The following is an 812-nucleotide window of genomic DNA, read 5'->3' as shown; positions in this document are numbered from 1 at the left end:
GCAATGTGTGTTTCTTTTCTTACACTTACAATACTTCTTATATTTCATTGATTTTTCTAAAAGCTGTACTAAATAATAAACTTGAAAAACTCAGAATAGTAAGAATAGTATTAAAGTCCCATGTAATTATTAAACAATTATAAGATAAGTAAAATCCACCTGTCGTTATGCTTTAGAAGACTGACTTTAAACTATTTGTCAAAGGAGTTTCTATGATCTCAGAGAAGCATTTCAACCAATATGTTTGTTGTCATTAGCATTATTTACCCAGCTATGGACCTCTAATTTCTGTCATTCTGTAATTCTTCCAGAGAGTGTTTTTATCTGTTGGTTACAGATGGATGGTTTAATGTTGATTTCCTTCCAATGTTGGCCCTGTTGCATTCTTTTTATAATATGCAAGTACTTTTGCTGTTAATAAGGTTTAAAAAATAGAAGAAATCCAAATTATACAATCCACAGTTCTTATTTCTATTGAGCTCACTAGAATCTTCCCCTACTTTCTCTATATTCTTTTTTCTTTTTCATATTTTATCTAATTGCTTTGACTTGGTATTTATGACTTTTTGTTCTTTTTCTTATTCTACAATAGGAATGTTTACTTAGGGCCGTCATGACACCATGCTGTCTGGGTTTTCTTCTCAATTCTCTATTCATTCTTCTTCATCTTAACATTCAACATGGAATTCGTTAGGGGTCTCATCTAGTTTTCTTTATAACTCTCACTTTTTAAAAAATGTTTAAATGAGAACATAGAGGCCCTAACTCCGAAGTGTCTCTTCTTTTGACCTATAATTATACCTGTCCCTGCC

This window comes from Saimiri boliviensis, chromosome 11 (genome assembly GCF_048565385.1).
Source record: "Saimiri boliviensis isolate mSaiBol1 chromosome 11, mSaiBol1.pri, whole genome shotgun sequence".
NCBI classification, from domain to species: domain Eukaryota; kingdom Metazoa; phylum Chordata; class Mammalia; order Primates; family Cebidae; genus Saimiri; species Saimiri boliviensis.
The sequence above is the reverse complement of the archived record's forward strand: the minus strand, read 5'-3'. Positions refer to the sequence as shown.